This window comes from Artibeus jamaicensis, unplaced genomic scaffold (assembly GCF_021234435.1).
Source record: "Artibeus jamaicensis isolate MK-2021 breed Jamaican fruit bat unplaced genomic scaffold, CSHL_Jam_final contig_519, whole genome shotgun sequence".
Taxonomy (NCBI): Eukaryota; Metazoa; Chordata; class Mammalia; order Chiroptera; family Phyllostomidae; genus Artibeus; species Artibeus jamaicensis.
The window spans coordinates 44,258,028-44,271,949 of record NW_026521871.1 but is presented as its reverse complement, the minus strand read 5'-3'; the positions used below and the strand labels follow the sequence as shown (position 1 = coordinate 44,271,949).

At 45.5% G+C, this 13,922-nt stretch overlaps 1 long non-coding RNA gene across 5 annotated transcripts in view; it reads left to right on the top strand.

The window, feature by feature from the left end:
- LOC119051547 (uncharacterized) overlaps window positions 1-13,007 on the top strand; it is a 34,690-nt gene extending 21,683 nt beyond the window's left edge. For 2 of the 5 annotated variants that reach the window (XR_008392330.1, XR_008392331.1), the window contains 5 exons: window positions 881-1,106; window positions 3,642-3,785; window positions 4,773-4,924; window positions 6,953-7,053; window positions 7,587-13,007. This is a non-coding gene — a long non-coding RNA (uncharacterized LOC119051547). The remainder of the gene's footprint in view (window positions 1-880; window positions 1,107-3,641; window positions 3,786-4,772; window positions 4,925-6,952; window positions 7,054-7,586) is intronic. The other 3 variants (XR_008392332.1, XR_008392333.1, XR_005082939.2) reach the window with 3 other exon arrangements.
- Window positions 13,008-13,922: the final 915 nt, after the last annotated feature.

The following is a 13,922-nucleotide window of genomic DNA, read 5'->3' as shown; positions in this document are numbered from 1 at the left end:
TTGATGCAGGGTTTTTTTTGTATGATTGCAAACAATCATACAAAATTTTGGAATAAAATGATGGAGACAATAAGAATAAATCCAAAAGGGCTTAATTGATAAATATAAATGAAACATTCTAGATAACGAGTCATTGTCTTCCAGTTTAATCGACAGGGGTTTCTTCTTGCTTAATTGTACACAAAATGAGAATGCACGTTACCCTGGAATTTTAGGTGCAAAGAGACCCACTGGTTCCCAGGGTGGAGGAAAGTCCAGTCCTCCCTCACCCACTGGGAACTTGCAGGGGAGGAGAGAAGGGACACGAATCTCAGAGTGTGGGGTATTAAAGACTACAGGGGGCGGTGGGGTGTGCCTTTAAAGTAACCCCAACATTCTAGGGCTTTACAGTTTGCACTGGGCTTCCGCATTTATAGTTCATCACATCTTCACTCTCTTGCAGGGAGGTCACATGCTTAGTCCAATGGCTACTGGTTGAATGAATGAATGGATGAAACCATAAAGAAACTGGGGCCCAAAATACTAAGTGTCTTATCAGGGATGACCCACCTAGTAAGGGCTCAGCCTAAGACGTGGTTCTTCCGAGAACTTTTCCTCCTAAACCACTTACCTGTGCTGGGTTCTGGGGCTGTGGAGCCTGAGCCAAGGATGCCCTTGTGCAGGAGATTTATTGAGCTTGTTCTTTCAGGAAAAATCTGTATACAGGGGCTGGTCTTGTATTACTCCCACCTCAGTCTGTCAAAGGCTTTGGATGCCCCACCTTCTCAGAGAGAGAGAAGAATGAGTTGCTGCTCGCCTTCAGCTGGAAAGAAAGCCAGTGTATCTGATTTGAAGCTATCTATAACCCTCGTTTCCCTCTCCCTATACTCTCTGAGTCCAGGAGGTGAAGTGGAATAAGAAAACTTGTTGGGAAGTGTACATTCTTCAGGTACACTGCCCCCAGGGGAAAACTCGGCCTGGGGAGGAGACATGCTATTCAGGACCCTTTGCGTTTGGAACCATTTGAATGCACACGTGGTTTGCATACTGCTGTTCCAGCTGTGGTCTGCACAGAGGAGCCATAATCGGCAGAGGCACCGATCTGATGCCAGGTATTTTAGATCTGGGTGAGTATAACTATTTCCTGGCAGTGGGCAGTGAAGTGTCTTGGGTCAGCCGTGCCTTTTTTGCACAAAGGCACCAAATGGGCTGGGGCAGCCTCATGAATGAGTTACTTTTCCACAACGTACTGAAACAATGCGAATACGGCGGAGTCCTAGGGTTTTCATGGCTGGCATTCTGAAGTGTTTTTCTTGTATTACACATTACTGTGCCACTTTGTATTTCCTAAGGTGGATCTCTTTCTCCAAAGTTCTGGAAGGTGAGCTGAAGCCACAAATTCTTGGCCCTAACAAGCATGCCCAACTCTGTTTTGTCTTATTTTCACACATAGTGTCCTCTCTACAGATGACATGTGTCGCTTTTAAAAACTGCTCAGCCTCTGTTCCGCCTTTAAAGTATTTCCCTGGATTTCCTTGAGGAAATGACTCCTTCCTTGTTCTCAGCCACGCTGTTTAGATGGGATTGAGCCCACCCCCAGTTCCAGGGCTGGGCCATGATTGGCTTAATCACCACCTTGGCCACCTGCCTGGTTCAGGGAAAGAAATATGACCCGATCAGAGCTAGTGAGACGGGAAGATGTTTGCAGGGGCCGCTGCGCTGCTGCCGTACAATAGCAGAGCCTGCCATAGCTGGAGGGAGGGCGATTGTTACTGACTAGAGGGAAAGAGTTTTCCATGAAGTCATCTGGGCCCTGGTTCACCCGGCTCCTGAAGCCAGCCCTGCCTTTGGATGTTTTGGTTATAGGAGCCAACACAGTCCATTTCTTGTTAAGACAGCCTGAGGTTTTGAGGGAGAAATTGCTTTTGTTTTGTTTTGATTTTTTGTCATGTGAAACACACAAATCCTTACCTCATATATAATACTGCTCATGTGACTTAGATTTATCCATTTTCAGACCAGCGACTTAAAGGATGAATCCGGGCTGCAACACATAATTAAAAAAATAACAATTTGCTACAAAAAGTACAAATTGCTGGCAACAGAGGTTCATAGCATTTGAAAATTACATTTTTGTCCGTCCTTAATCAGAACTGAGCACCCTGACTAGACTTTCATGACATTGTCCCTTTGTAAAAATGAGCTGTAATTCATACGTGTAGCAGTGTGGATCCCGTGAGGAGATAGAATCATACAACAGGTTAAATGGGGATATTTTATATAAAGAAGTACTAACTGTGATAAAAGCGCAACTGTAAGATAAAAGGGAATGATGCGGTGCCCTGGGACTGAGGGACAGCACCCACCGCAGGCCGACCTTGGAAGGGGTTCAGATCTCCCTGGAGAAGGTGTGACTCGGCCCCCTGGACTGCGGGGAAGCTGGCTGGTTCTGCCCGGTCACGGCTGGTCTGCAGCTGCTGGGACGCACCGGCTCCCTCTGAGGAGGGCAGCCCAGGTTGAGCGGGCAGTGAGATTCCACCTGGAGCGGGAGCCCTCAGAGCAGTCCATGTGGCGTTTGGTTTCCATGCCCGGAGGGCCATGGAAAGGTTGTCGCCAGGCCAGAGCCCTAATGTCACCGAGGGGCTGCCTTCTGGGCCGGCGGCTGGGACAGGCTCTGCTGAAGATCTTCCAGCCCATACAGCCTACGGGCTGACTCCTGAAAGGCAGGACTGCCTCTTCCTCCTCAGTGTCCCTCTAGCGCCCTCTACAGAGAAAATTTGGTTAACAACATACCCAATTTGCAAAAGAATTGCTTGAAAGAATTCTGTTGTTGATCACAGAGCATATACGAAGGGTGCTTTGGGAGCTGAGAAGTGATAAATTCACAACCAACACTGTTTGTTTGTTGTTTTTTTTTCCCAAAGAGCACAGCTCTGTCCAATTTATCTGGTATTATTTTGAGGAGAGAAGCACAGATGCAGACTGATCTCACTCATCCAAATCTGATGTGGGCGAAGGGTTTCCTGAAAGGGTTGAGCTTAGTCACGGGAGGTCAGTACTGGAGCGTGTCCTTTGTACTAGTATGAAATAGAAAAAAATAGTGGAGTTTCTGTGCTAAGCAAAGGTACACTATTTCTTTACTGCCACACACTTCAAAGCCTTTAATATGCTATTGTATAATGAATTTGCTCCAAATTATTTGAATTTGTAAACCTTTTCCCTACAGGTCTGATTATCTATAGGATACCTACAGCAGAATAATTTTTTCTAAAATTTCCCACACTATCTCCTAAACTGTTTTCTTAAAATGTGATTTTAACCCCTGTCCTCCTCCTCACTGAGAGTCTTGATTGATTTCCCTTGCCTTGAACTTGGGTAAACTTATGACTGACTACCTTGGCAGTGATACTGCATGACTTCCAAGGTGGGGTTTTAACAGACAGTACAGCTTCCACCTAGTTCTCTTGAGAGGATTGCTCTTGGAGTTCGACCACCCTGCTGTCAGGAAGCCCAAGCAGCTACAGAGAAGGATCACGTGTAAATTTTCTGGCCAAAGAACCCATTTGCAGACCCGGCCAACAGCCAGACTCAATCACTATATATATGAGTGAGTGAGTGAGTGAATTCCCTACAGGTCACCAGCCACCTTTTGATCTTCCCAGTTAAGGCCCCTGGCATCGTGGAGCAGAGATAAGCCATCCACACTGAGTCCTTTCCAAACCCCAGATCCACAGAATTCTGGACCATAATGAAATGGTTGTTGTTCAAAGCTTGGGATTTTGGCAGGATGTATCACACAGTGATAGGTAAGTGGAACACGCCCTGCGGGAAGCCCTTTCCTACTCTCCCCTTGCATCTTCCCATCCTTCTTTCCTCTGATATCAGGCTGTCCGCTGACGGGTTTGTGCTCCTAAAGTGATTATTGGCATCCTGTGCTTCTGTGAGCAAGTTCTCTGTGTCAAAACAAACAAACAAAAAGCTGACCAGATATCGGCACCCTGAAGATTTGCTTTTCACAGTGCAAGGAATATTCTCTTCATGACTGGGGAGTTTCGTTTATTTAATTTTTTTATTAGTTAAATTTATTGGGGCGACATTGGTTAATTATATCATTTTCAAGTGTACTGTTCTATGATACACCATCCATATGTTCTACTGTGGGCCCACCACCCATAGATTTGACCCCCTTTACCTTTTATTGTCCCCACCCCCTTCTCTCTGTAACTGCCATACTGTTGCCTATGTCCATGAGTTTTTGTTTGTATTCCTTGTTTGCTCATTTGTTGCTTTCAGTTTTTATATCCTACACGAGGGAAATCCCACGGTTCTTGGCTTTTTCTGTCTGACTCATTTCACTTAGCATGATAGTCTCAAGATCCTTTGTGTTCCATAGATGGATGTTAGGTAGTTTTAAAAAGTAGTCTCCTTCAAATGGTAACCAAATGCTACAATTTTTTCTTATTTAGTTGTGACTTTAAAAGCCTGTCAATCAGACCCTTTGGAGCCTAAGCCCTGAGTGTTGTCATGACCAACTTACATCGGACTTCTGCACTCTCTGGACATCATTATTTTTAGCTTTGTAAATTGTAAATCCATTCTTTCTTTTTTTCTAAGAATTTTTTTTTTATTTAAATACTTTTCAAGTACAGTTTTCTGTCTTTTACTCCCATCCCAGCCACCCCGCCCCCATGCTCCCCACCTCCCTCCCATTTCCACCCCCCTTAGTTGTTGTCCATGTGTCCTTTCTATTAATTTTTGTCAATCCTTCCCTTTTTTGTAAATCCATTCTTTAGAGAATTAAAGAAAATGGTTATATCACATTAAAAATAAAGGACTGGAGAGGACAGGAGGCCAGGCAGCGCAGGCTGTATAACCTCAGCGCGGTGTCTCGGTTGAGAAGAGCAGGAAGCAAGTCTGAGCCTCACCAGTCCTGTTCCTTCCCTCGGTGAGTGACAGCCACAGAGGGTGCGAGCGCTGCCGCGGAGGCCTCCTGCGCCGTCTCCCCTTCCCCCTCCTCCTTCTCCTCCTCCTCCTCCTGTACCTCCTCTTCCTTTTTTCCTTCTCCTTCTTCTTTTTAAACTAAGTGATGACCACGAGCCAGGCACATTCACAAAATGAGGCGACAGGTACTATTCTTTTCCCCTAGTTGGTGCGGTCAGAAGTCCTCCCTCCCCTTGGATTTATTTTATTTTATTATTTTATTTTAATTGTTGTTCAGGTAGAGTTTTCTGCCCTTTACCTCCATCCCAGCCCACCCCCCAGCCCTCCCCTCCTCCCTCCCGTCCCCCCCCCTTGTTGTTGTCCGTGTGCCCTTATAATAGTTTCTTCAAACCCTTTCCCTCTTCCCCTGAAATCCCCTCCCCTCTCCCCTCTGGTCACTGTCGGCCTGTTCTCAATGTCAGTGTCTTTGGTTATATTTTGCTTGTTTGCCTTGAATGTCTTTACCCCTTCCCTGCACTAGAGCCCCCTGGCCAGCACCTGAGTCTCTTTGTTTACTTTGTCCCAGAATGTCCCTCAGGCTGCTGGGAGCCTTGCTGCAAATGCCTGGCAGTTCACAGCCCTCCTTCCCCCATGGAAGTGAACCAGATGACCCGGGGGATTCAGCCAGAGATTGTGCTTTACGCTGGCCCTCTTCCCTTCCTCATCCCAGTCCCACTGTCTCACTCCTTGGTGGCTTTCTCCTGCGAACACTTCCTGACACATGAAGTGTTCACTTCCTTTCACCTGAATCAAGTGAACACTTCCTTTCATCTGAATCCTGGCCCCGGGGTCCGTCTCTGGGGAAGCTGACCTAAGACATTTCTGTTTAGCAATGAGGAAAACTGAGAAATAAATTGCCCAAGCTAAAAAAAAAAAAGATTGACACTGAAGTTTAAACGTGACTCTCTTCTGATTCTACGATTTGCAGACTTACCCATTAGATCCAATGCTGCTCTGTGAAACGAGGCCATCAGCTCCCATCTCGGTCTGTCCAGAGCAGGATAGCTCTGGACAGAACACCTGCTAGGAAAGACCAGCCACACTGACTCAGCTGCCTCCTTACCCACGGCCCCAGGGTTCTTTTAAATTAGTTCCTGGAGGACTGCATTCTACGTTGCTCCCCTCCCCCACAGCAGCTAACTTTCCAATATCTGAGCCTCAAGGACCAATACCTGGCTATGACAGACTTTTGACTTCACCCCAGTGGAAAGGTGGAAAAAGTCAGTATGGTCAATTTTGCATGACACCAAATGTGTTCAATTTAAAGGAGTATTCTTCATTCTGAGATCATGTCCTTCCTACATTTTTAATGTTTAAACATCTTTTCTTATATAAGATTACAGTAAAAGTAGATAGCAATTAATATTTTTAATGGTCTAATGTGACAAAATTAAAGTTGGCAACTCTACTATTACAGATTTTTTTTTAAGACAAGGGCATGTAGGAGGGTGGGCAACTGTATTCACCTTGAAATTCAGTAATCTAGAAGTTAGTGTCCCAGGACCTGTGGGTGTCAGGCAGTGTTCTTACTGGAACAGAACCCTTCCTTAATCACTATCACTAGTGTTAATCAGGATTCTTTTAATAGTAAGTGACAGAAATCCAATGATCTTAGACAAAAGGGGATTCTGCAAGACTCTCGTTACTTCCAGAAGGTGATCAGACACTGGAACTAAGCACCGGGCAGCCACTGTGTCCCTCTCCATCCTCCCAGGTGTCCCCTTTAGGTCTTGCCACTGAATAAATCAACCTAAAACCTAGTAGCATAAAGCAACTACCATCACTGATTAGGCTCATGAATCTGCAACTTGGACAAAGTTTAGCAGAGAAGGGAAAGCTCCTCTCTGCTCCAAGTGGTGTTAGCAGGAGGCCTGGACTAAGGGCTGGAGGCTCTGCTTCTAGCACCGCTCCATTACGCTGGCTAGTGGTGCAGTCAGCTGGGAGTCCCCCAGGGCTGAGGGCTCCAGGTGTCTCTCTTTGTGACTCTCTCCAGGGGGTTACTCATCGCATGAGGGCTGCATTCCAAGGACCAGCATCAGAGACAGAGCTCGGAGAACGCTGTATTGCCTCCTACGAGCTGGCCTGAGACATCAGGTCGTATTGCTCTGCCCTTCCCTTTCAGTGGAGGAGATCGCAAGGGCCTGCTGGGTCTCAAGGAATGGGGACAGTGATAGACTCCGCCTATTGACGGGGAGTGGCCAGGTTCTGGGAAAGCCTGTGGGGTGAGAGATATGACTGTGCCCATTTTTTGGAAACACAATCTACCATACCACGTATTGTCTTCATTCCCTCGGTGGGTCTCTGCTCGGTGGCCATGGACGATGTGGCCAACCATGATTCTCAGGCTTCCATCTTCAGCTCCATCACCTGAGAGGGGTGCCCCTCTTGCCTTTGGCCCTGTTTGGGGTGGATCTTTGTACCAATTACAGTGATAAAAGATTGAAAAATGTGATTGGCTTATTTGGGCTCAGGGGTTTACCATCCTACCAATCACTGTGGCCTGGGGTGAGCTCTGAGGGAAGGTGTCTCTGAGCACGGGGTTGGTACAGGCTAGGGGCAAGGCAGAGCCAGAAGAGGGGAGGGGTGCCATCCTGAGCTGACAAATTAACTGCTGTCCATCGTCACAGGCACGAAGTCCTGACCTTAAGGCATGCTGTCTTGGAGGACTTGCTCGTGAAGACTGTCCTTCCCTCCTCCTCCAGGTGACCAGGGATGCAGCCGGAGCCTGATAGATGTGCTTCCTGCTTGCAACCCCGAGAGAGGACTTGTATTACTTTATAGACTCAATTCAGACAATACAACTGCAGGCTTGGGTGGATGTTGGCCAGATTTATGTTGGAAGAAACAAACCCAGCAGGCTTTGCAATAAATAAGATTCATTTCATTCTGGAAGTTTCTGCTTGGAGAAGGAGTGAAGTTTCAAGCTATACGGTCCGTGATGGCTGCAAACTATGCACATGTGTTTCTCAGGATGACTTCTATGGTTAACACTTTAGCCTTTGAAAGCCAGCTTTGGCCCTAAGAACCAAGAAGCCACTTGAGACCATTGGAATAAAGTCTAGATTTGGGGACCAGATATTCAAAACCTCCCGTAATCTGGCTGCAGCCGAACATCACAACCTCCATTCCCCTCACAATTTACACTTTACTGAGTAGAATTTAAACTAATGTTTTAAATACTTTTTGATACTTTTTTCTCCTTTAGTAGTTTTCTACATGGTAGATTATAGACCATTTTTGTTTTCTTCTTCATACTTTTGGATGTTTGAGGAAACCTAATAAACATTATTTGGGAGGAAATGCCATTCTTTCCTCAGTAACAGAATCTTCTCAAACCTGTTGAACGCTGCTGAAACTCGTCTGTGCGAAAAACATACCACCATGCAAGGCCGTCCATCTTCCATCACAGACAGGTGGCACCGTGAGAAGCTTCTCACATTAGACCCGGACCTGCCTCTCTTACCCAGCTCTGGGCTCCCGACCAAGAGGCACGGTTCTACTCCTTCCCATGACTTCCCTCTGGGTATTTTCAGATCACAGTGAAGTTCACCTTGCACACTCAGCCCAAGCCTTCTGACACCCAGTCCATCATATCCAGGATCCACCCTCCTGCTTGTCCTCTTTAAGGTGGATGTTATTCTTAAGCGTTTCCTCTGACGGGAATGCCTGCACTCCATTCAGTATTTCTTCATTCTTCCATCAGCTAGGCATGGAGCGCCCACTGCGGGCCAGGCCCTGGGACCCGGGGGAGGGCTGACGGACCAGAGCCCTGCCTCCCAGGGCTCACCGTGTCCCAAAGAAACAGGGACAAGCAGAGCACCAGGGGCTGCTACTATGTCTCTGGATTGTCACCTCTTTTTCCCACTGTACATCCTAAAACGGTGTTATCTTACCTGGTTCTGCAGCAGACCTTTTTCAGGCCACCTGGAGCGATGCTGTGCTCCTGCTGTTCTGTACTGAGGCAGGTTCCTCTCTTTTGTACTTAACAAGCACGGCGACAGTTCCCACTTTGTGTTGCTGGTCTCACACAGCTCGGCCTCTGACCTGTCAACAGCATCTAAATCTCGATCCCGTCATCTTTTTCATTGTTGTGTTCCCAGTTTAGGGACATCGGTAAAGGGGGTAAGCATGACTTTCATGGTTTGTGTTTTTTTTTTTTTTAATTTCCTTATTTTTTTGTTGAATTTATTGGGGTGAAGCTGGTTAACAAAAACCATCTAGATTTCAGGGGTGCAATTCTGTAATACATCATTTGTATATTGTATTTTGTGTTCGCCACCCCAAGTTAGGTTTTTGTTTTTAAATTAATGGTTTATTTGGTGAGATGTGGACAAAGCGATACACAGTACCCTATGAAATGCCACATTGATTCAAAGACCCTTGATAAAATAGTTGAACAAAGAAATGGGTACTTTTCTCTGACTTTTAAAAAAGTCCCCTTTTCTTAAGTCTCTTCATTTGCTATTTTCCAAATCAGTTGATCACTTTTTTCTGAAGAGTTCTGGCATCTCAGTGTCAGTGGACTGGTTGAGCACCCCGGACATAATTAATGACATGAATGTGTTACAAAGAACTATAATAACGTATGTACAACAACCGAAATAACTGTTGTGTGGAGGATTGCCCAAATTATCACGCCTCCACTAATTCCTGCCTCACCCCTTTAGAAAGAAAAATTGGGTCATTTGAACGTGAAGGCCCATTTACCTTCATTGTAAGTGTTGAAAAGAATAACTTTTAAAAAAATGCCTATGATCAACAAAGCCATCTGCTAAACCATTCCCGGGTCATTGCGAAGCCCTGGACTGCTCAGGAAAATTCTATTTTTGTGTTCATTGTTGAAAGCATCAGTATCAACAGGAAAGCCAACCCTACTGAGAGAGATGAGATAGTCCCAGACAATGGGCTGTCCACCGCTGTCACAAAGTTCTGGTTGAGTTTGCAGGGGGCTGCGGGTCTCCTCCCAGGGCTGGGACAGTTTCCGGTGCTTCCAGGGGCTTCACCCAGTGGACATCAGAGGCGGAGCCAGGGGCCTGGGCGATCTGTCAGCCTCTGCCTCACAGGGGGAGCTAACATTCAGTGCGCAGGACAGGGTTTCTGCTCCTGCTCAGGCAGGCCGTGCCCTGGGGCTGGGCCCTGGAGAGGGAGCTCACGTTATTTTTCAGCCATTCTAAACCCAAGGACATTGTACTGTGATAACAGTACTCTTGTCTGATCCGTAGGCTTTATTCAGATTTCACTAGATGCTTCACTAAATTTTTTTTTTCCTTGCCCAGGGTCTAATCCCATACTATGTGTTGCATTTAGTGTTCATTTTAAAGACTCCTTTAGTCAAGAATAGTCCCTTTTTCTTTCTTGTCTTTCATCACCTGGACATTTTCTCAACGTATGGGCCAGTCATTTTGTAGGGTGTTCCTCAGTCCGGGTCTGTCTGATGTTTGGTAGTGATTAGGTTCAGTGTGTGTGTTTTGGGCAAGAATACCACAGAGATACTGCCGTGTCCTTGTCCGTGCACTGTATCAGGAGGCGCGTGATGTTTATTTGTCCCACTGGTGCTGATGTGAACCTTGGTCACCGGGTTCAGTGTCTGCCAGATCTCTCCACTCCAAAGTTTCTCTTTTTCCCTTTGTAATTATAATGATCTGTCAGAGAAATACTTTGAAACTATACACATCTCAAAAGGGTGTTTTGAGAGTAGAAGTGGGTAATGCAAGTAAACTAGGATTATTCTGGGAAAACCAGGACATAAAACAAGTCTTTCACTTTTGTTTTGAAAGACTTTCTGACTCCCTGGTATGATGGCCAGGCTGTTCCAGCTACAGCTCATGGGTCACCTTTGTGGAGAGACCTTTTCTGAGTCTCCCATGACTCTGCCAGCATGCCACTGTGGGAAGATGGCCACCAAAGACTTGTAACACGCGAAGTGCCCCTTGGAGTCCTTGCCTCTCTCCACCTCAGACCGAGAGGCAACCTTTCAGCTTTGCCTCCTAGGACCTTACTTGTGGCCGGCACAGGAGCGGCACCACCTACATGTGTGAATTCACACTGGTCTGCTCTGAACCTTGCAGCTTTTGGAAGGAGGGCTGATGAACTTTGCCAAGTTGTCCTAAAGGATCTGTTGTAATGAGATTTTATAAGAGAGAGTGTTGGGTAACTGGGAAAGTGCCAGAGGACTCCAGATGTTGCTGTTTGGAGCTCAGAAAGGCCCAGAGACCTGCCAGCACACCGAGTCTCCTCTGACCCACAGCAGGGGTCACCCAAACTCACATCTGAAATCAACTTATCTGCCCTGGTTGGTGTAGCTCAGTGGATTGAGCATGGGCCTGCAAACCAAACGATCACAGTTCAATTCCCAGTCAGGGCACATGCCTGGGTTGCAGGCCAGTTCCCAGCAGGGGATGCATGAGAAGCGTCCTTCCCTCCCCCTCTAAAGATAAATAAATAAAATCTTAAAAAATAAAATAAAATCAACTTGTCTACTTTGTGTTTCTGAGGGTCCTTCCTGTGACCATCCCATTTGTCTCAGTGGCCTCAGGGCCTAGCACAGTTCCATCCAGAGGCACTGAAGAAGTCCTTTGAAGAAAATGCCTACAGAAGTGTGAATCCAGCCGCTTCCCTGTTCTTCATGTTTGATTCTTTCGAAAGGGATCCAGGGACTCCGTCTGGTACAGTGTTGTGTGATCACTCAAAACTGCTCACGAAGACATCTATAGCGAGTGAAGAGATCAAAAGGACACTGCCCACATGCTGATGGCTTCGCTGGTAGATTCTACCAAACATCTGGAGAACAATGAATAACGAGTCTTCACAAACTTTTCCAAAATACAGATGAGGAGAGAACACACCCCAATTCATTGTGTGATGCCAGTATCACCCTCATATCAATACCAAACAGAGACATCACAAGAAAACTACAGGCCAACATCTCTAAAACCTAGACTTTAAAATCATCAACTAAATACTAGTGTGCACAGTTTAGCAGTGCATAAAAACAATTACACACCACGACCAAATGGGATTTACCCCGGGAATGCGAGGTTGGCAACCTATGAAAATCAATCAGGGCCATGTATACCAGGGGACAATCAGGGCCAGATATGACCAGGGCCATATTAGGAGGACAAAGGGGAGAAGCCCTATGGTTATCTCAACAGACTCAGAAAAGGCATTTTGCAAAATCCAGCACCCTGTCATGATGGGAACACACAAGAAACTAGGACCAGAAGGGGACCTCCTAAACCCGATCAAGACAGAACAAACCCTCAGCTAATGTCACACTTTTGGGATGACAGAGGTTTTCTTCCCAAGATCAGGAACAAGATCAGAACATCTGTTCTTGCTACTTCTCTTCCACTGCCAGCTAATGGACAAGCCAACGAGGCCAGAAAATGAAACACAAGGCATCAGATTGAAAAGAATGATGTAAACTGGAGGGTGGGGCCAAAGTAGGTTGACAGTGGTTTGTAGGAAAAAGAATACCATTAATCACTACTAATTCAAGAATAAGCTCTCTGTTTTGTGTACTTAAACTGTAAATATACTTTTTCCCCACCCCAGATGGAGTTACAAGTGAAATACACAATCTCTTCTACACACAAAAAGCCTTGCTGCGTGGAAGCAAAATTCATGTCTTGCATGCATTAAGTTCATGGTTAGGGGACAGTGAACACTTTGAACCCTCTCTAGTTCCAGCCGACCCCCTCCCCAGATTATAAACTCCTGAGCATTGCCTAAGTTGCTGACTATTGAATGCAAACAACTTTATTACCAACTTCTGCAACGCTGCTGTCTGCAGACTAGCCATGGCCTTTGCAGAAATGATAACCCTCTAAGAAAATTGCTGGTTCTCGTAACAAATGTACCAATCATGAGTTCAGTCACCTTGGTGATTTCTCAGTGTTGGGCTTAAATGACCTGTTGTATGTTTTATTTGATTAGTGGGTCCTTTTGAGTATCGTATTTCTTGCAAGCCAACTACTTTCTGTTTCTGAACGCTGTCATCTCTGAGTTTTCGATGTACTGGTACTTGGTGAAATGTAAATTAAAATACCGACACTGTTTTCACCTATTAAATGGGCAAAGTTGTATTTTCCAAGGTACTGCTCAATGTCAGCTACAAGGGCAGGAAGCTGGGCCCATGGACATGACTAGTAGGCAATTTGGTTGTATTTATTGACATCTTTAAAATATGCCTTTTAAATCCTGTCATTTTAGTACCTGCAATTCAATCAATGGATATAATTAGGTCATCTATCCTAAAATTTAAAAAAAATGAACACTGAAATGCCATTGGCTTACAGATAAATACATTTCCTAAGAATATTTAATGCCATGGGAAAATGCTCTTGCTTTAAGGTAGAATGAAAAAAGTGAGGTTGTACATGGTGATTGAAACTTTTATTATAAAGCCATATATATGGCGTTTAAAAAAAAAAAAAGGGCAAGAGAAGCATTCTAATTACCACCCTGTCCCTTTCTGTAAGATAAAAGAAGAAATCATTCTATTCTCTTGCTATTTAATTACAGAGAACACCAAAAACATTACCAAGTTCTATTAATTTGGAGTTAAATATAATATTCTGTATTAAGGTCTGTTAAAGTGAGTGGTCAGAAATGAAGGAAAGAAGAAAGAGGGGTGAACAAAGGGGAAGTGGTATAGTGTAGGGGAGGAAGGGGGAGAGACAGATAAACAAAAGACCTAGAAACTTAGGCAGAAAGATCAAGTGAAACCCACCCATGGCACTGTTTTGTGTTTCTCTCTCTCTCTCTCCCCCTCCCTCACCTACACACCACACACACACACACAGCTGTTGTTGAGAAGGCTCTGTACTAGAAGCAAAGAACTTGGCTCTCTGAACCGACAAGAACACAGACTCTTCGGCAGATACAAGTGCAAGAAATGATGTTCGCATCAAGCCCTTGTCAGTCAGGGGGGACAGGAGCCTGCAGGCTGGGAGGTACAA